The 20,756-nt window shown below is 46.4% G+C and overlaps 1 protein-coding gene and 1 long non-coding RNA gene across 15 annotated transcripts in view; one reads left to right on the top strand and one right to left on the bottom strand.

Annotated features, from left to right (window-relative positions):
- Window positions 1–20,756, bottom strand: part of ZNF831 (zinc finger protein 831) — a 129,112-nt gene that overhangs the window by 103,492 nt on the left and 4,864 nt on the right. For 10 of the 13 annotated variants that reach the window (XM_038572754.1, XM_038572755.1, XM_038572756.1 and 7 more), the window contains exon 3: window positions 9,646–9,700. The exons of 1 other annotated variant lie outside the window; for it this stretch is intronic. The gene's annotated coding sequence lies outside the window, so the exon portion shown is untranslated. Of the gene's footprint in view, window positions 1–7,573; window positions 7,662–9,645; window positions 9,701–9,801; window positions 10,037–20,756 lie in introns of those variants that run through there. 2 more of the 13 variants (XM_038572745.1, XM_038572746.1) reach the window with 2 other exon arrangements.
- On the top strand, window positions 3,400–11,854 carry LOC111092061. Of its 2 annotated transcripts, none has more exons than XR_005378076.1 (3): window positions 3,400–3,565; window positions 9,015–9,162; window positions 9,602–11,854. It is a non-coding gene; the product is annotated as an uncharacterized LOC111092061 (long non-coding RNA). The 2 variants fall into 2 exon arrangements; XR_005378075.1 differs by having other exon boundaries at window positions 3,405–3,565; window positions 9,015–9,126.

Here is a 20,756-nt window from a genome sequence, read left to right as displayed (position 1 = left end):
AGTATAGGTAATATAGTATTTCCTTTAGAACATTTTAAATGATGTTTGATGGTTGAAACAAAAAATAACAGTCTGGGGGCGCCAGAAATGGAGGAAGGTAAAAGGAGGTAAAGTTCATACACTTCACTCCAAATGGTAAAATAGTGACACCGTGGACTCCAATGAACTGTGTGTCTATGATGTCATCTGGGTCTATGATGTCATACAGAGAGCAACCACATACTCAATATGGGGATAGCCAATGGAGTCTGCCTAAACCACAGGCCACAAATGTGGTGTCTCTGCAACAGTATAGCCTCAGACTGGAGATGCTGTATCCGCAGCCTTCTTGACAGAGAAACTAGGGCCCAGCAGACCAAGCACAGCATCTCTGTAGCTTGGGGATGGGGGGCCCTACACAAAGTGGCTGCCCTTCAGCAAGACCTATTTCCCCTCCACATAGCCCATGAGCTCTGAAGACCTCTGTTCCCACTGGTATCCAAATTTCCAGTGCACACCCACATCTCCTGCTTCTTGCCTACAGTCCAGGGTATTACCTACTGTTCACCCAGCAACTCCAGACAAATTCCTGTCTAGCTAAACTTCTCTGCTGTTCCATGGCAAAACCACAGCTTCTCCAATGAGGTCTTGAATGCCAAGTATGCCCTTTCTTGAGTACTCTCTCTCACCCTAGGTTATCACACAGAGTTGCTTTATATCTTATAGTTGGTCTTTTATTATAGTTCATTGTTCCTATGTTTAACTTCCAGAGTGTCACCTACTGTGGTTTCTGTCTCCTGATTAGACACTAACTACTACAGAATTCTAGGAGTGGTCCCAAGAGACAGAATCCTGAAGATGGGATCTGGGAACTGATGTGGTCATGCCCCTAGACTTGAGTGTCATGCTGAGCTCCTTGCCAATGAGAAATGTGCTGCTTGTAACCCATGACATGCAGTACCACCACAATTAATCAAGCTATCATCTGTGGTTGACTGTGATGAAGTGCCAACTGGAGCACGTGCCTTGCGAGCTTAAGTGGCTTCCGCTCTTGTTGCGTGGCAGTAATGATGACGACAAGGGCTATGGTGTGGGATGAATGTTTCTGAGTGCCCTTGAGTGCTTACAGAGAGAAAATGACAAGCTCAGGTCTGTTAACTTCCACCTCAAGTCATGGTCTAAGAAGCAGACAGCCTCCATGACAGCCCTAAAAGAATCTCTTCTTTCTTATAACCTCAGGGCTGACATTGCTGAAAATCAAACACAAAATGTAATAGTGCAAGTTGTTGATTAAAATGGTAGCTGAATTCACAGTCTTGCCAAGTTTCTCATGTGAAAATAAGGTCATTAATAGGGGAAAAATGAGATCCTTGAAACATGAAATAAAAACATCTTATTGGACCTCAAGAAATTGACAATGTTAAAGTCTGAGTCATCCTGAGCCTCTCTTAGTAGCAGCAGTAGATTCCCTTCCACTGTCCAAGACGACCCGTCTCTGTCAGCTTAAAAACCCTGTGATACCCTCATTTGGGGCAGACACCTTGAAAGGGGGCTGCTCCTTCTCCCAACCCACCCTAACCACTCCCTGTTGCCAGGAGACCCCTAACTAGAATCAAGTCTCAGCATGATGGAGGTGGGGAGGACATCAGGTATACAGTGTGACCCAGGAGGAAATAGCTTAATCACCAAAACAGCTGAAGGCCTTTGCTAATACATAGTAGCAGAAATGTGGAGAACAGCTACATGGGAATGGATTCCAAGGACTTTGAGAAATACATTAGTGAGGGGCCATTGGCATCTCTGAAAACCTTTCTGGTTGCTGTTTTCTCAGGCCAAGTGTGACCATAGGGGATGCCACCCTTGGGACAGGCTCCTTGATTTCAATGTGATGCCTGAATCTCAGTATAACAGAGGCCAAGTGGCAGCACTTAGTTGTCAAAGGCAAAGTAGGTATGTCAACCACACAGCAGTAGGGACGTGTCAATAATCAGAATTCTCTGGGACGCAGAGATCTTTAGGAGTGGCTGATTGATCATGGTGTACCAAGAGTGAAAAAGGTAGTCAGCCTGCTAGGACACTGCTTGATCTATATAACAAGAAACACTCTCTAAGTGTGGTAGTAAACAACTTACTTGAGTCACCAAATGGAGAACCAAGGCCTTTCATCCAGTTTTCAGACCTAAGTCAGTTCACAGACCAGAGGCCCCTGAATGACAGACCTACTAGATCTCCTGGAAAATGGACCCCACACTATTGCCGTAAGAAACACTGTTGATCTTCCTTCTAGCCTTTTCCAGAAGGACCTTTGGCCACATACTAGAGTGACTATAGTTGGAATAAAAGGTAAATACTGAACTTTTCAAGGAATACTAGATACTCCAAGGGTAAAGAACTGAGAGCAGCTGAGGTCATACCCTGAGAGCAAGGAATCTATGGAACGGATCACCAAAGAAAGTCATAGATCTGGACCACATCTTCATGGCCACCTGCAGAAATGAAGGTTGGAAAAGCTTTGTGTGTGATCTCTATGCATGCTATACCAATGAGTCTATTTACATATACTAATCATCCCCTACTTCTTTCTCCTTCTTCACACTTTTAAATTTTATGCATGAGTTATTGGGAGGTTAACTTTACAACCCATTCTTCAGGGAAGAGAATATTCAGGAAGCCCTTGACTGAATTTGAAGAGTAATTAATATAGTCCATGACAGATATAATGATTGTTCTCATTTTGAAAGAGTTAAAATTTCTTTACTTGTAAGAAGGAAAGATGTGTTTTGTTAAGCAGAAATATAGAGTTGTTAATTATTGTTTTAAGGAAGTCCCAATATGCATATGGAAACTGAGTGACCACAGGGACAGACCATGTCAGTTTAATAATTTATTGCCTCTTAGCACCAAACTCACCCTTTGACATATGCTGTATGATAAACAATGCAATTTCTTTAAGTTTTTAAAGGCACAATGTTAAGGAACATTCCAGGAAGAAGAGGCTTCCTGTAATTTTCAGCAGGGGCCAAGGAGAGGGTCAGTGGTGTGGGTACAAAGACATCTGCTGGAGCCTACCCCTGCCAATGTCCCCAGATGCATTCCCCCTGCAATCTTGCAGCCTCAGCCTGGCACTAAGCTGTCTGCAACCCCACACATGGAAACCAAAGCTCCTGCTCAGCCTGCATGTAGTCTGTGCCTGTGGCCAGAGAGTCACATGGCTGTGTAGCTACTTCTACATCCTGTGCACAGACCACCCATGGCTGGGACATCCAAGAGAACCACTCCACCTCCTACCCATGCAGCCCATTAGCTCCAAAGGCCTTTGAAACCACTGGTGCCGATTCCCAATATACACCCATGTTTCCTATTGTCCATCACCTGCTTACTTCCTACATTCTAGAATGTGGCTTATCATTTACCCAGCAACTGTAGGCAAGCTCTAGTCTGGCTAAACCAGCAAGCTTCTCTGCTATTCGAGAGCCAAGCCACAGCCTCTCCAATGAGGCAGGAACCTCTCCCAAGCATGCCTTTCCTCTCAATACTAAAGTATCCTATAGATTTTCCTTACATCTTATAGTCACTGTCTACAAAGGTAGTACTTCTTGTCTTAACTTTTACTTACTTAACCTACTGTGTAATATTTACTTCCTGCCAGGATCCAGAATGTCACATTAAGAGAGACCATCTTCCAGGCCATAACACAAACCTCAGCAGTAAGTGAAATCATACAGAATGTGTTCTCTGCCCAGGGTAAAACCAAACTCAACATCAATAACAAAAAGGCTAGCAGGAAAATCTCCAAACACTTGGAATGAATCAGCATACTACTACTACGTAACCTATGTGTTCAAAGAGGAAGTGTCAAGGGTAACAAATTAAAAACAAAACAAAAAACTGAGTGAATGGGGATCCCTGGGTGGCGCAGCGGTTTAGCGCCTGCCTTTGGCCCAGGGCACAATCCTGGAGACCGGGGATCGAACCCCGCGTCGGGCTCCCGGTGCATGGAGCCTGCTTCTCCCTCTGCCTATGTCTCTGCCTCTCTCTCTCTCTCTCTCTCTCTCACTGTGTGCCTATCATAAATAAAAAAAGAAAAGTGAGTGACAATGAAAATACAGCATCTCAGAATTTGTGGGGTGCAGCTAATGCAGTGCACAGAGGGAAATGTAGAGCAGTAAAGGCTTGTATTAGATGAGAGAGAGCCACAAAGCAATAATCTAAGTTACTTCAAGAATCTAGTAAAAGAAAAACATCAGAAGCCCAAAGCAGGCAGAAGAAAGGAGGTAATAAGAAAAAGGGAAGAAATCAATAAAATTGGAAAATAAAAAAAAACAAAGTCAATGAAAAGAAAAGCTTGTTCTTCCAGAATCTTTCAGAATCCCTACAAATATTGAGAAAGGAAAAAAGAGAGAAGATATGAATTAGCAGTATCAGGAAAGAAGCAGGGATATCACTACAGACCCTGTGGCTATCAAATGGATAAAAAGGGAATTAGGAGAATAAATGTGAAACTCAGGTAAGTTTGAAAATTTAGGGGCACCTGGGTGGCTCAGTGGTTGAGCATCTGCCTTTGGCTCAGGTCGTGATCCCAGGGTCTTGGGATCAAGTCCCATATCGGGCTCCCCACAGGGAGCCTGCTTCTCCCTCTGCCTGTGTCTCTGCCTCTCTCTCATAAATAAATAAAATCTTAAAAAAAAATAACCTAGATAAAATGGACAAATTCCTCAAAAAGCACAAACTACCACAATTTGCCAAATATGAAAGATCATTTGTATAGCACTCTATTAAGCAGATTGAATCTGTAATTTTAAAACTTCCAAAAGAGAATTCTCCAAGCCTTGATGGTTTCACGGAAGAATTCTATGTAATATTTTAAAAAGAATTAACATCAATTCTACATAACCCCGGAAAAGAGAAGAGGAGGGAAGACTTCCTAATTTTATGAATCTACGCATTACCCTGTCACCAAAACCAAAAACAGCACAAAACAGAAAACTAGGAGCAACATGCCTCACGGACAGAGGCAGAATCCTTCACAAAAATATTAGCAAACAACTCTGCAATATAGAAAGAACCATACACCAGAGTTCCAGGGATAGATCAGTGGGATCCACCATATTAACGAGTAAAGGAGGAAAAACTGCACAATCACACCAACTGATGTAGGAAAAACTTGTGATGATAGTCAAAACCTACATGTGATTAAAATCTCTCAGAACACAGAAATAGAGGGAAAATTTCTCAACTGGATGAGGAACATCTACAAAACATCTACAGCTGACATTACACTTAAGGGCAAAAAACTGAAATACTTAAGATCGGGAACAAGACAAAGATGCCTCTCATCACACTGATTCAACAGAGTACTGCAAGTTCCAGCCAGTGCGATAAAGCAAGAAAGGAAATGAAAGACATAAGGATGGGAAAGGAAGAAATAAAACTGTCCCTTTTTGCAGATGGCATGATTGTCTATGTAGAAAATTCCAAGAAATCTACCCCCCAAAAAAGATTCCTAGAACTAATAAATTCATCAAAGTCATCTGATACAAGTTCAACATACAAAAGTCAATTCAACTTTTATAACTAGCGATGAACAGCTGGAAACCAAACTTAAAAGACAATGCCATTTATAATCACTCAAAAAAAATGACATACTTCTGTATAAATCTAATGAAACCTGTACAGGACCTATATGCTGAAAAGTGCAAAGCACTGATGGAAGAACTCAAAGAAAGTCTAAATAAAGAAAGAGACACTATGTCCACAGATTGGAAAATTGACCTTAGTAAAGATGTCCATTCTCCCCAGACTGCGACACAGGCTTAAGCTGGTCCTATCAAAATCCCAGTAAGACTTTTTAAGAGCAAAGACACTAGTACTCTAAAATTTATATAGAAAGGTAAACAACTGCAATAACTCAGTTTTGAAAAAGGATAATAAAATGTGGGACGCCTGGGTGGCTCGGTGGTTGAGTGTCTCTGCCTTTGGCTCAGGGCGTGATCCTGGGGTCCTGGGATCGAATCCTGCATCGGGCTCCCCGCAGGCAGCCTGCTTCTCCCTCTGCCTATGTCTCTGCCTCTCTCTCTCTGTGTCCCTCATGAATAAATAAAAAAAAAATTTAAAGAATTTAAATTGTTTCAACCTATTAAAAAAAAGGATAATAAAATGGAAGAAATAAAATGAAAATGGAAGAAATAAAATGAAAGAATCAAATCCGTGAACCTGATTTGAAAATGTATTACACAGCTACAGTGATCGAGACTGTGTCCCTTTTAATAGAGGAACAGACATACAGATCAACAGAATTTTCTTTAAAAACAGAATTAGAAGGCTAATTCTAATTAGGCTAATTCTAATTAGCCTTCTAATTAGCTAATTCTAATTAGCCTTAGGGTGGCTCGGTGGTTTAGCACTGCCTTCAGCCCAGGGCATGATCCTGGAGACTCGGGATCAAGTCCCACATCAGGCCCCCTGAATGGAGCCTGCTTCTCCCTCTGCCTGTGTCTCTGCCCCTCTCTCTCTCTCTCTCTCTCTCTCTCTGTGTGTGTGTGTGTGTGTATGTGTCTCTCACGAATAAATAGATTCTTAAAAAAAAAAAAAACAGAATTAGACCCACACAAATATGCCCAGCTGATTTTGAACAAGGGTTCAAATGCAATTCAGGGGAGGGAGTATGTAACTTTTTCAAACAAATTATACTGGAGTAACTTACATCCAGAGGTACAAAAAAAATAAAAGTCAACCTCAACCTCACAACTCACGTAGACAAAAATGAACTTAAAATGTGAAACCAAGTGGAGTGTAAACTCTAATGCCATAAAGCTCTTGAAGAAAATACTGGAGAAAATCTTTAGGATCTAGGGCATAGGAAGGAGTTTTCTGACTTGACACTAAGAGCATGAACCATAAAAGAAAAACTGATAAACTGGACCTCACTGAGATGAAGAATCTTTCCTCTGTGAAAGCCCCTACTTATAAGACAGTGAAAACAGTACTCAGAGACTCACAACCTCATGAGAAGGTGTTCAACATTTTTAGCCATCAGAGAAATGCAAATTAAAACCACACTGAGATATCACTGCACACCTATCAGAATGGCAAAAACAAAAAATAGTGACACCACCAAACACGGGTGAGGACATGGAGCCACTAGATACACTGGTGGTGTGAGTGTCTAGTGGTCCAGCCATTCCGGAAAAGAGCTGGGCAGTTTCAATCCAGGAATTGTACTCCTGGGCATTTATCCCAGAGAAAGGAAAAGTTCTGTCCACACAAAGCCTGTACACAAATGTTCATAACAGATTTATTTATAAGAGCAAAAAACTGGAATCAGCCCAGACGAAAGTTTAAACCAACTGTGATACATCCATATCATAGAATACTACTTGACAATAAGAAGTGGCAAACTATTAATATACAGAACAATTGGGATGACTCTCCAGGGAATTATGCTGAGCAAAGAAAGTTAACATGCTGTGTGATTCTACTCATTTAACATTCTTGAAATCACAAATTCTAGAACAGGAGGACAGATTGGTCCTTTACTAGGAGTTAAGAAGAGGAGGGCAAGAAAAAAGTGAGCATGACCATCAGGGAGGGATACCTGTGATGATGGAAATGGTCTGCATCTTGACTGTACCTACATCAATATCCTCGTTGTGATCTGCAAGATGTCACCACTGGGGGAAACTGGATAAAAAGTACATGGGATCTTTCTGGATTATTTCTTTCAACCACAAACAAATCTACAATTATCTCAAAACAAATGGCTAACTAATAAAATAATAAATAGTACTTACTTACTAAAAAGAGAACTGAAATAGGAACCACCTTCCAGTGTGAGTGTCAGTGTATTAAGTGCAGCACCTGCAGTTTCCCTAAAGCCATGTCCCTGGCCCAGATTGCCACAAGGCTCCCCTTCAAGAAACAGACTTAACGGGTGGGGGTGACTGGGTAACGGGCACTGAGGGGTGCACTTGATAGGATGAGCACTGGGTGTTATTCCATATGTTGGCCAATTTAACACCAATAAAAATAAATTTATATAAAAAAAAGAAACGAACTTAACAGGCACCATTTTTCTTGACATGGTCTTCTTTGTACCAATCCCTCTGCCTTATGTATCCTTATATTCAAACGACATAGTACATCACCACCATATGCAGAAAAGCTCTGCCATGGCTATGAATACCAAGTGGTCACCACAGCTAAAGCAATGGAAGTCTGAAAAGAGCCTCACTTGGTTGCAAGCCAAAACAGAGAAAAGGCTTCCTCCCTATGCCCCATACAGGCTCTGCACAAATTCCCCAGAGTGGCCATTCCAGGGCCACTCAGCCACCAGTGCAGCACCACACCCAGAAGGGCCGAGTGGGTGCCAGGACTCCCAGAATGACACCTGTCTCCAAGTCTGCTGCTGACAAACTCCATGACTTTGAGTAAGTCATTCAACTTCTCCAAGCCAAGTACTCTTGATCTAAGAAGTGGGGCTCATGTCCACTTTTTCAAAAAACTGGATAACACAGTAGATGTGATTGGCGTTGTGCACAGCAGGTACTCCATGTGCTAGTATTTTCCCCCTTAATCAAACAGAACTCCCCCTACCTCCCTTCTGCAAGCTTAGTTCCCTGCATACATGTTTACCACGTCTACCAGGAGAAAAGTCTCTGCCCCATACCTGTTGGCCTCTTATAGTGGCATTTCCCACAGGCCACCACGCAGTGACCATTTAGGCTCCTGTGGCTCTCCTCCTCCTTAACTGTACCCCTCCCCCAACTTCTCGGTCTAAGTGCCACTGACAAAGCCCATCTTCATCCTTTGGCTTCTCAGGATCTTCCCACAGCCCCCAAGATGGCTGCAGAACCTAAACATTTGCTCTGCCCTAAATGCCTGTTCTTATCTGGGACAGAAGAATCAGGCACATTATTTTAAACTGGCCCTGACGCTGATTTTGCTTTTCCCAGCCAGCCGACGCTATCATTTTTCTAGCTTGCATCCTGTCCCTCACTGCATTTTGGCAGATAACATCTCTGGTTTCATTCTTACAGAAAGATTTGCTACGGGAACAGAGAAACACGTTACCTCTCAGAGCATGGCTCCGTGGCTTATCTGACAGACCCTCCAGCTCTCAGCTATTTTGGACACTGGAAAGCCAAATATGTGTGTAAATACGTCGTCCAAGGTCCACGCTCCCTTGTAAATCTCATTGAAAAACGCTACCCTTGGGTGATCAGTACAAGTGCTATAAATAGGATCTGTATCAAATACCTTTTTAGAATCTACTGTACATTTAGTTTTACAGACTCTTGGGCTAACATAATATTTCTAAACAATTCACACCTTCATTTTAATTAGGTCTATCATTGGAAAAAATGCTTACAAAGCCACAAATTTCCTATAGGTTGTTTTTATGTTTAGTCAAACATGGACTGCAGACCTGGTTTCTGACAGCCATTATGAACTGCAACAAATATTTTGACAAAAGCAACAGTGTTGTTAAGCACACAAGAGAATTACTGAACTGGGTCAGACCCAGTTTTATGTAGTATTTCTTTTTAACTATGTGCTTAAAGACAAATATATCATTAAGAACACAGAGTAAAAAAAAAAAAAAGTTTGGTTTTTTTTTTTTTAGCCTGACATCTTCTATATGCTTATCTCATGGGACATGTTACATACCTTTATGAAGAGTGATGATTTGCAGCCAATGATATTCCAACTCAAACACAATGACCTGGCCAGAAACAGAGAAGACATCCACAGTTCAAGAAGAGATCTGTGGGCTGCACCACCACCACCACCACCCGCACCCCTAGGAAAGAAGGGCTCACATACCCTCCCATTCCATGTAGGGAGTTTGCGACTCTGCTGAGAAGGTGTCTGAGGCATCTTCCACCATCCCCACTCTGCAGGAAGCATCTCAAACCACAGAGAGATGCTCCCTGCATCTTAGAAAATAAAGCAAAAGAGGATGGCTCCCCCATTGCTTGGCCTTTGAGTCAACTCTGTTTAACTGAGAAAAGCACCATTTTGAGCAGCATGGAGGAGACTCAAGCAGAGATGAAACCTGGGCTGGCTCCAAAATAGGAAGTACATTATTATCTATATATGACTTAATGTCACAGCAGCAGCCCTTAGAAAACAGGAAGAGATAGACACAGACAGGGGAAAAAACAGAGCCATAGTTCACATCTAATAATTGTGACTATTGATCTAACAACCCATAAACAGAGACTGCTCCCTGGAAATGATGGTGTACAGCCCCCTGCATTATAGGAGAGGTTTTTCAGGACAGGCTGGTAAGAATTGGAGCTAGTGTGGTCCTTTTCCTGGATGTGGAGCTGGAAAGAGTGTCTGCACAGCCTCCACCTGCACTCCTGGAGCTTCCCGAGGGCCCAGAACAAGCATTTCCCCCACAAGTGACGATGGCAGGAGACCTCACAAGGATCTCTGTGATGCTGATGCTCTCCCTACTTACAACTTTGATACTTTGTTCCACATGGAATTGTTTGCCTTTGTTTTTATTTTTGACACACTGCAATCAACTATTAAACTGACGACTCCATCCTAGGTGCCTCTTAAGTTGTGTGCCCATGGTGAGTCCCCCTCTCAACCCACAACTTTGGAAGGCACAAACATGACAGTGATGGAGGATGAAAAATACAGTTGTTCTAAGTAATGAAGGCTGGGAGACAAATGGGGTACGCTAGTGGAAAGTAGTACATTCAAGAGAGAGACGAGGCGAACCAAATGCAACACTGGCAACACAGACCAGGTGCTACTAACTCCTTTAGGCCGGTGTCCCATTGCCCTGAACGTGCCACTTTTTCACTGGGAGAGGGAGGTGTCCGTGTCTCCCACTTTGCCATCAGTAATGTCCCGCTGGTTATGTGTCTAAGACTCGTGTTCAGCTAGGTTGGTTTAGGGGCTGAGTGATCTAGGCTTTGGAAGAACCAAATGATGCAGATGCACATGGCTTCCACTCCCTGTCTGTCTCCCTGGCATCAGTGAGTAGGCACCTCACTGGCTCTGCCTGAGCCACAGGGAGCATGCAGTTTTAAACAGGAAAGTGACTGATGCAGAGCCAACTTTGATGCAACTGGTCCACACAAGCAAGACAGAACTAAGTTGGCATGTGCAGCATGGCCACGCCTCAGTGTCTCCTCCCCTCCCCAAGACCCCCGGAATCTCCAGAACCCAGCAGCCACAAGTAAATACCTGCCTGGCACTGACATGACCTGCTCTGATTTGTTGGTACTTGTACCTCTTCTGTTGTTAAATATTATAAGAAACACTCCTGGCCACAAGAGACATACAAATGAAACCTTGCCAAAGCCCAGAGGAAGGGGGCTTCAGGAGCCTTCCTAGAGGAAAGGACAGATGAACTGAACTGGGCACTGCAGGATGTGTAAGAATCTGATGGGCAGAAGTGGCACTAAAAAGCAAGGTGGGACGGCTGGGAAACTCAGAGGGGCCAAAGATGACATCTGCATGCTCCACTGCCCCTGCAGGGAGAGGGCTCCAGGCAGCTGTGGATCGGGGGTGTGGAGGATACTGGAAACATAAGCTGGCAGGAGCGCACAAGACACCCGAGCTCTCATGGTGAAGATACGGGCCTTGCCTACAGCCGGGGAGGGCCCCCAGCAGCCTGAGTGCTGCGGGAACGAAGGGCCAAAGCAGAAAGGTGTGAGGCTCCTCAGGGCACTGCTACCCCCCCCCCCACCATTCTGTGAGGGGCCTGGCCCAAATGTGTCCCCCCCGCTTGGCTAAGGAGGCCCTCAAAGACAAATTTGTCTCTATATCCTAAGAGGACTTTGATTTGCCTTTTTTCTCCAAAGTCAGTCTGAACACACTTCATTAAGATAAATTAACGGAGGAGTTTCCTGTATAAGAGCTAAAACATTGATTAAAATACAATTAACACCAAAAACCCTTTGGAGTTGATTGAAAATAAATACATTGACAATGAATGATAAACAAAAGGTGATATAGCCATACAATGGACTATCATTAGGCAACAGAAAGGAAATGAAGTCCTGACACTGCTATCATGCAGATGACCCTTGAAAACGTTAGGCTAGGTAGGAGAAGGCAGCCACACAAGGCCACATGTTGTAGGCTTCCATCTATAGGAAATGTCCAGAACAGGTAACCCCACAAGGAGAGAAAGTGAGTCTGTGGTTGCCATGGGCTGGGAGAGTGGGGGGAATGACTGCTAATGGGTACACGGTTTATTTTGGGGGTGCTGAAAAATGTTCTGGGATCATAGTGGTGACTGCACAACTGTGTGAATATATTAAAAACCACTCAACTGTACACTTTCGAAGGATGGATTTCACAGTATGCGACTCACACCTCAATGTAACAATAATCACTCGTCAGCCAGGCTCTTGAGCACAGAACTCTCCACAGTGGGTGCATCAGACAGCCAACGAGCTCGGCATGGGCAATTGTCACCAAAAAAACGAAAAAGAATATAATTTCCAAAGAATGGTGAACTTACTTTCTCCAGCCTTTTTTTCCCCAAGAAACAAACAGAAAAGATCTATCACTCCCTTGCCAGAGACAAGTTTCATTCGGCAACACTGCAGTCTTCCATGACAATTCTTGAAACAAAGCTAATACGTGCAGCTACAAGCAGCAGCAGCAGCAGCAGCACTAGGAGGAGACGCCCGACACCCTGGGAGGCCCTGTGAGAACAAGCGGAACAATCACACACACACATTCCTGCTGAGAAGCTGTGGCCAGGAGTAGAATGATGCCCCGACTTTGGGATTCGGTCTCGGGACTTCCCCCAGTCCCTGAGTGTGCCATCCCATGGTAGAGAGAGGAAGGGAGAGGCCCTGGCTGCAGCTGGCCCCCTGCCATCCCAGACTGCCCGGGGACTGGCCAGCCTCCCCGGCAAACAGGGCACAAGGGAATCATTCCCACTGCCTCCTGAGTCAAGTCAGTAGCAGCTACCAGACTGCTCCCCACATCCTGCCCCCTGCTTTTCTTGGCCCCACCTCTGGTGGCTGTCTTCAAAGCACTGAGTGGACCCAGCACAGCACCTAGCACAGTGTCACAGCCCCAAAAGTATGCATTAAAGAATGAATGTTTGTCTGTTTCAACACAGTATGTGAAGAACCAAGGCCACACGAGGCCAAGCAAGACAGATGCCATCCCTTCTTCTCTGCACTCTCCCAAGATGGACACTCTTAGCAGAGCTCCTCTTCTGCAAGTGCACCCCCTTCTCAGGTCGTGTCCCCCATGTGTCACTTCCTCTCTGCCAGGCCTTCGAGCACACCCTTTTGCACACCCAGTGCAGCAGCACTGGGCACAGAGTAAGCCTTCAGTCAACATCCACTGAGGGACAAGCTCTATCAAATCCCTTGCTCCCTGGGCCAAACCCAGACCTTGCACCAACTTACAAACTCACAAACCAGGCGGGACCTGCCTGACATGGGAAAGCCTGAGGCTCCCAGCCACAATCTCTTTGCAAAGGCAGTGCTGTCGCTGCAGGCCTCTCTGGGAGTAGGAGCCAGGGGGCAGGGGGCGGTGGGACAGGTAGCTCTAGGGCTCCATTGCAGGGTGCCTTGGGGACATGTGCACTCGGATTCACATTCAACCCCGGTCCTCTGTGGGTTCGGCTCCCCTCAGAGTCCTCCCCATGCCATTCACTGTCGGAAGAGGTTTGCAATCATAATCCGTGTGTGCTGGGAAATGAGGTGTACCTGTCGAGCCCCTTCAGAAAGGTGCACTCCACAGATGTGTGACCTCGTGCTGACGGCTGCTGTTCTCATTTCTGTGCAGATAGAAAAGGGCCCCCCCGAAGGGTAATTGTGCGAGTGCCCCATGCAATTATCTGTCTGCACGTCCTCGGGGCCACTTAAACAATGTTTTTATTTAAAACATGATGCATCCAGCCAGTTTTTGATTATCCATGGTAATGGGGGTCAAGGATCAGCTGAATAATTGAAATGGAAACTTGATTCCCACTGAGAGCTTCCCTCTCCCCCACCTCCTTCCTTCCTTCCGCAGAGGAGAGAGGCGCTGTGGGCCCTTGGAAGGGGGCGCTGGGCTGGCGGGACCAGGACTCTGTGGCTGGCTTTCTGGGGGACAGGAACAACGCCCTTCCCTTCAGAGGGGCTGTGCCGGGAAGGGGCTGGACCACAGCGTCCCCTCAGCACCAAGCTGCATGGCACCTTTATTTATAGTTACAACAGATTTCTTCAAATTGACTTGCTTTTATCATTTAATGTATCCCAAACAGCATCATTATAATAGTAACAATGGATGTCATCCTCAGATATTTTTGTGACGTCCATTAAAATAACTCCCTAAGTGTTATGCCTTTTTAAAAGGGCCTGTAGAAAGATAGCAGCCAGAACTTCGAGATGATGTCCTGGTGACTCACAAGACAGTTTCCCCCAAACTGTCCTGCTTCCCCTCCCCGTGCAGTGGAAGCTATTTGGGAATAAATGCCCCCCTTCCCTGACCCTTTCCGGAACAGCTCCCATCACGCTGATGGTGATGGCTCCATCAAGCTGGCTCCCGCCTCGCACCGGCTGTGATTGCGGGCGTTGGGGGAAAGGTACAAAGCCTCCCAGGGCCCATTACACCCGATGTTCTCCCGCGGTAATTGCCAGCTGCCGTTCACATCCCCAAACCATCGCCCCTGGCTGCCTGAGTGACAGTCGAAAAGCGAGGGGAAGGCAGGGTGTTTTGTTTCCCTACAAATTGTATCCCTATTTAGGAAGACGTGATGTGGCTCTTGAGCACTTGGCTATCAGACTTTTAATCACAGAGTGTAAAAATGAAATCATTTCCAGCACCTGAAGTGATTTTGCTGGCGTCACCCACTGTTTTTGTAGATTAATTTTTTAGAGCAGAAAGAAAAAGCCTTACATTTCAGCTGTAACAAGAAAATCTGGTTTCTCCTCTCCCCAACACTTCCAGAAGTTTCTTATGTAAGGACTTTGTTTTTTATTTTTATTGTTTTAAAGGGAAGAGTTCACTGGTCCAGATGGGGAACAAAATGGCAAGGTTAAGACCCCACCACACCCCATTACTTGGGAGACTGGCTAATCAGTGTCTTTTGGATGTATTTACAAAAACAATATGTTTAAACATTTCAATAAACAGATTAAAACACAGATTTGTATATTAGCCTCTGCCAGATGCTTCTCCAAGCCAAGAATCCTTTTGTCCTTATGAAACCAAATGATGATTGTTCCTCGAATCCAAGGCCTGGCCTGAGAGACCCTGAGCCTTCCTGGAGATTTGGTTTTCTCTTCCTCTTGGTGGCCTCTGATCTCACGTTCTGGCTTTATTTCCCACTGTCCTAACCTCTGGGTGTGTTCTTACTGTAAGTTCCCCCAAAGCCTTTTTGGAAGGAAGTAGAGCTTGAGTTGTAAGTCACCCAATTTCCCGCCAAAGCCAGAGTCCACAGTCCCATCCACATCCAGAGGGAAGAGTTGGCATGACCTTAATATCATGCTTCCAGCAGCACAGGGACTTACAGCTCCCAACAGGACTTGCATTTAAGTGCTGGGAATTTCAGGGACTTTGATTTAAGCACTAGAAAAAACACACAACTTATCCATAATACCTTCCTCAGATTGCCCATCACTTCCTACCCTGCAGGAGAATCTGTTTAGCACATCTCTTAAGACCAGGCTTTAAAGATGAAGTCTTCCAATGTGGGAGAATTTGCCCACTCACTCAGGGTCCCTAACCCCTCTCCTACCATTCCCAATGGATGAGGGCTCCTGGAATTTAGAGATAAAGCTACTTCAGCAATCATGTAACCCAGCAACGTCAAGTTCAGGTACATATGCCTCCTGCCTGCCCCCCCGCCCCATGGCTACTTGGCCATGGCACGCTTCCCACAGAGCAAGGCCTCAAAAGCCTCTTTATTTGGACCTCTCGAAAATCATCCCCAGCAAGCTTCTGTACTTGAGCTTGAGATAAAACCAAGTGGCAAGGCAGCCCGAGTGGCTCAGTGGTTTAGCACTGCCTTCAGCCCAGGGCCTGATCCTGGAGACCTGGGATTGAGTCCCGCGTCAGGCTCCCTGTGTGGAGCCTGCTTCTCCCTCTGCCTGTATCTCTGCCTCTCTCTCTGTCTCTCATGAATAAATAAATAATCTTAAAAAAAAATGGCGATCTCTGCATTTTAAAGATCAAAGAAGGGGAACCAGAACCCACCTCTCACTAGAGTGCACACCATTCACCACAACACCAAACCCTGGTTGCCACTATTTTTGTCATGGTGTTACCTGCACTTATATGTAGATACCGACACCTGCCCAGGTACTGTGCCTAGCCCTGTTTTTCTGACCACTAAAAGGTTTTCTGGCTTTGTCCAGTCTGTCCCTTCACTTCCCACTGCCTCAAGAGGGTTTTGTCTTCACTAAACAGCTCTTTAATCTTTTATGTGATGTATAATCAAGACAACTAGGGAGAAAATAAGGACAAGTCCAAACAGGCAGAAACTAACTCCAAAAAAGCAATGGAAAAAAAGAGACATTACTCCTCCCAGGTGCCTAGGAATTTGCATTCAACAGGTACATGCTCACCACATAGGTTCCAAATTCTGTTCTAGGTCAAAGGATTGGGAGAGAATAAAACAGGTAAGGTTCTTGCCCTCATGAGGCTGACATTCTAGTGAGAGACATCATTATAACTACGAAAACATATCAATGAGATGATCTCAGACAGAGATGAGTGTGATGAAGACAGAAAACTGAAGTGGATTTGATGAGAGGGTGAGGACAAGGGAAGGAAGAGCATCTTTGGGAAGAGACCTGAAATATAAGCAAGATTCAGCCATGAGGAAACAGGAGGGCACCGGCTTCCAGACAGAGGGAGTACTATGTACAAAGGCCCTGGGGCAAGCACTCCCTTGGCAGGTACCAGCAGAAGGCTAAGGGCATGCAGAGTAATAGCAAAGAGGAGAGAGATGGGAAGACAGGCCAGCGGGTAGGCAGATGACAGATGATGCAGAGCTTTTTAGGCCACAGGACAAATTTTATTCTAAGAAGCATCATACAAGGTATGGAGGTGGGGAAAGCAATTGAGAGAAATAGTAGGGTCAGAACAGGGGAAGGAACTTAACAGTCTCCATGGGAGAAACTGAATAGGAAAAGAAAGAAGAAATTTTATAAGTGCTACTGTGGATCACACTCCTACCTCCCAGGGCTGAAAAACTCCAAGCAAAAGACATGCATTCTCAAATCACTCACTGTTTTCTGCACTGGATCTGCTGCTCATAAAGCTGCTCTGAGACTAGACAATATAGGTGCCCATTATAAAGGGGTTAGATATGTATCCTATAGGATTTACCAATAGGTATGACCATGCATGTGGGCATCCTTGGACAAGTCCCAGCTCTGGATGCATGTTTCCTTGTCCCTGAATGGGAAGAATGGATCTAGACTGTTTAAATGTTCTCTCCTCTATGAGGCATGACCCAACTCACTCAAGCAGTGGGGACCTCCTCCACTTTCAGGGTCCCATGGCAGTGTGCACATCCTTCCTCAAACGCTCAGCACAGTGTGCTGTAATGACCAGTTTACACATCACTTTCTCTCACTAGACTATGCCCTTCTTGAAAATATGGACAAAAATTTAACTTTCTTAGCCTAGCCCCAAAGTGAATGGCTTGGTAAGCAATTGTTGACCAAGGCCTCCCAGCTGCATGGGGAGCTTTTTCATGAGAGTCCACTGCATGAAGAAACAGGGCAGTACATCCCTATCTAAGGCTATGCTGGCCCACGCATTTTCCCACAGAGTCCCTGACCCTCTCTAGCTCAGCAAAGTGGGGACACCCCACCTCTGACCTGCCCTTCACAGGGTGTGTTGGGGGGCCCTTGGGACAGTCAAACACGTCCATCCAGCCTCCCAATCAGGTCTTGGCAGCTGGGAGACCCAAGCTGTCTGGGCAGCATCCAGCACAATTAAGCTCTTCACCTTGTGGGCCTCTCTCAGTGAAGCAATCTGCTCCTCTTGCCAAGCCTTCTGCTCCCCGGGAAGTCCAGCCTGTGCAGATGTGCCTGGACTAGTGAGGAAAGCCAAGCAGAAATCAGCCCTGACCTCCTCCAAAGTCAGCCAATAGGTCTTGAGCATGCTTAACATCTTGTTGACTCCTTCCTGTTCTCCTTGGGTCCAGTTGCAGAGAATGTGGCTCAGAGGGGAAGAACTAAGAATGTGTGGGCCAGCAGCCAACGCACATGTTCTCCCAAGGAAGGTGCTGGGGAGGCAAGGACCAGGGGCATAAACTCAGGGTCAGGGTTTGCATGAGACCCTGCTCCAGGCGCTAAGCTGTGAGCCACTCAGCAGGCTGGAGATGACAATGGCAGCCCAGGAGAATTCTGGACAGACTGTACCATCACAATTGGTGAAAGCCATTACGTGCCTTCACCCTGGCCTACTCAAGGATCCACTCCCCACTCCACAGCCAGGGGGGATGGCTCCCAAACACACAATCACATCCTCCACCTCATGCTGATGACACCTCTTGGTGGTCCTTCGCTCCTGGAACCAGGCGATCTGCTCGGCCTTCACTGGCCTCTGCACATCCCTAGTACCTCCCCACACCTCTCATCCAGCGTCTACATCTCAGCCACACGGGCCATGCAGCTACTCATACTCCAGCCCATGTCACAGTACCCCCCAAACCTTTAGCTCTCAGCCAGTTCCCAGCTCCTGGCGGGAGCCTGCTGGCACACTCACACTCTGACCAAGTCAGACCTCCGTACTCACCACAGTTGTAACGAAACGTTACATGTGTCATGACTTGCTAAATGGTGCAAACCCTAAAGGCCAGGGACCCTTCTACCCTGTCACCAGATGAGGTGGTTTCCTGACATGAGCGAGTAAACGGACGAATCCTCCACCCAAACCGAACAGCTCAAACCTCCACCTACTCCCCACACCTGCTTACACTGCTCCCTCAGCCTGGAATCCTCAAAGCTTACCGCTCATCTAAATCCAAATGTTACCTCCCCGACAGTGGCCTTGGGGGTTCTCCCAGCAGGAAGCGATGCCCTCAGCAGCACCTTCTCTGTAACATTTCTAGAGGCCTATCCTTACCCACCTCACACTAATGAATTTAGCTTGGTTTTCTGAATCCTAGGACTCTCAAATGTGAGAGCCTCATGCTTCATACTGCTGTGCCTCTTATAGCACCTGAGGTGGCACCCCACGCACAGCAATGACTAGTAATAGCCAAAACACAATGGGCAGTGGGCCAGCCACACCCTGGAGCCACGATGTCAGGTCAGCCGTCATCGTGCACACCATTTTACAGATGAGGAAAGGGAGGCTCACACAGGAGGCAACCTGACCCAAATACTCAGCCAGGCATCAACAAAGACACCACTCAGACCAAGGCCACGGGCCCCACCAGCATGCTTACTCATGAGACCAAGCTCCCCTCCCTCACCTAACAGGACAGGCAAGAGACAACCTGCTACCCACCAAAACCCCTGTGCTCAGAGCCCGTCTTGGAGAACAGCTCCCAGCACAAGGGGTTCAGCTGACACCAATCTTGAAGGCTAACCCTACTGACCCTGAGAGCACAAATCCCAAACTATCCCTGTTTTACTGGTGCACACCTCCACAAAGAACTTCTCAAGACAGTGCTCCCTCTTCAGAAAGTTTGTGCCAGGGATCAAGGTTTGGATACTGTCTATATTCAGTAGGCAGTGATTCATCTGGCCAGGTGGCAGAAGGTGGGAGTCGGTGGCATGCAGGGGTGAGTGAACCTGGCTGGCTATCTGTCTCGCTGCTAGGCAGGTTCCTTTACCTTCCAAAGGCTCTGTGTATCCACCTGTCCGTCAAGCTGGGACAATCATCACACAGGCACCTTCAGGGGGTGCTCATCAGAGGACAGGCTAAGACCTCCAACACCCAGCAATGTCAACAGTAGCATTACTGTTAGGGCTATTCTCATCAGTAATCTCTGGGGCTGGACATCTCAGCAGGAGGATGCCCAGGGAAAGGGGCTGCCTCCTGCCTCAGGAGAGGTCATCCCAGGAGACAGGAGCCATGCAGCTTGCTGGGTGTGCACAGCTCAAGGTGGCAAATCACGCACATGTCAACATGCTCCTCCAGCCTCACGCGTCCACCTCCACACCAGCCCCCTCGCATCCTCATCCGCACTGAGAGAGCACGTGTGTGCACTCACTCACGCACACACACGCCTCCTAGTCCCAGCCCACATGCACCTCGGGAACGTGGGCTTCACCGGGGGGCCAGCAGAGCCCAGCCAGGTACACCTGCCCTCCTGGAAACCCAGGGCAGCAGGGTCTGTGCTCACAGGGGTCCCATCAAGTAGGTGAGCCTATGAGGGGGCCAAGTGTATTTGCATATAATTTGCATGTGTTGACACAGCCTTCCCATCTCTGCACAGAGCACTTCCAAGCTAACCTGTTATTACTGCTCCTCCTAAGCCCGGTTTTTCTCAGCATTCGTGCTGCTTACCACCCACTGCCAGAAAGTACTATGCAGTGAGACGGGCCAAGAGCTGACTGTGAGTACCCGGCAAATCACACCAGCCACCCTGGGCCTCAGTTTCTCCCCTGAACAACAAATAGCAGCTCACCTTCATTGGGCAGACTCAAGGAGATCTTCCTGCACATAAAACGTTGGCGTATGCCTGCAGCTTAACACCCCCAGAGTGCAGAAGGTTGTTTTACTGTTATCAGAGGGCCAGGAAGCAAGTCTGGATGGAGAAGTTGGCCCAACACTGCCCAGATGCAGTTCCTGAGCCTCAGTGATGGGTTCCCTGTGCTATGGTTAGTTACCAG

Source organism: Canis lupus, chromosome 24 (genome assembly GCF_011100685.1).
Source record: "Canis lupus familiaris isolate Mischka breed German Shepherd chromosome 24, alternate assembly UU_Cfam_GSD_1.0, whole genome shotgun sequence".
NCBI classification, from domain to species: domain Eukaryota; kingdom Metazoa; phylum Chordata; class Mammalia; order Carnivora; family Canidae; genus Canis; species Canis lupus.
The sequence above is the reverse complement of the archived record's forward strand: the minus strand, read 5'-3'. Positions and strand labels throughout refer to the sequence as shown.